Below are 1,045 nucleotides of genomic sequence, written 5' to 3'. Positions count from 1 at the left end.
GGTCTTTTTGAGATAGGGTCTCCCTGTAGTCCCAGCTAGCCTGGAACTCACTGTGTAGACCAGGCTGGCCTTGAACTCACAGAGATCTGCCTGCCTCTGCCTCCTGTGTGCCACTATGCCTGGCTATCAACTCTTGATTTAGGAGGACAGATGTTAAAGGAGCTGCACAGATTCAGGAAGTCTGAGTGGGAGATGTATTACAAATGTGAACAAATGGAGCTTGAGCTGAATTAATAGCAGTGCTTATATGAGAAGTGATTGTATTCTGTCTATATTGAAATTAGAGCCAGAGGGGCTGGAGAGATGGCTCAGTGTTAAAAGCATGTACTGCTCTTGCAGAGGATGTGAGTTTGGTTCCTAACACCCATGTCAGGTGGCTCACAACCACCTCTAACTCCTATTCCAGGTGATCTGAAGCCCTTTTCTCGCCTCCAAGGGCATCCGCACACATGTGGCATGCACACTTGCATACACACACACACACACACACATTCACACACACATATAAAATAAGTCTTTTTAAAAAAAAAAAAAAGGGAAAAAGAAAAATAGAGGGCTGGAACGATGGCTCAGCAGTTAAGAGCACAGGCTGTTCTTGCAGAAGACCCAGGTTTGAATCCCAGCACCCATGAGGTGGCTTACAACTGTCCATAATTCCAGTTCCAGGGAATCTGACATCCTCTTCTGTCCTCTGTGGGTATTGCATGACATGTGTGCACTTACATACATGCAAGCATAACACTCATACAAATAAAAAGAATAAAATTTTAAAAAAGAAAAATAATTAAAGCCAGAAAGATTTGCTAGTGAACATCTACCAAATGCACAGCCCTATTCTGGGTAAACTAAGCCAATGATTCCCACACTTAAATCTCATAGAGAAGTTAAAACATTTTTTTAATAAGTAAGAGAGATTGGAAAAGACCAACCAAATTTTCCAAATTTGTTTTACAATGTTCCTAAAAAAACAAAAACATTTTAACAAGAAAAGAAAGACATAATCTAAGATTAAAGAAATATAGTAGAGGGCGGCTGTGGTGGCACA

The sequence above is a fragment of the Nannospalax galili genome, unplaced genomic scaffold, assembly GCF_000622305.1.
Source record: "Nannospalax galili isolate Female #2095 unplaced genomic scaffold, S.galili_v1.0 scaffold161, whole genome shotgun sequence".
Classification (NCBI taxonomy): Eukaryota; Metazoa; Chordata; class Mammalia; order Rodentia; family Spalacidae; genus Nannospalax; species Nannospalax galili.
Note: the sequence above shows the minus strand (reverse complement) of the source record.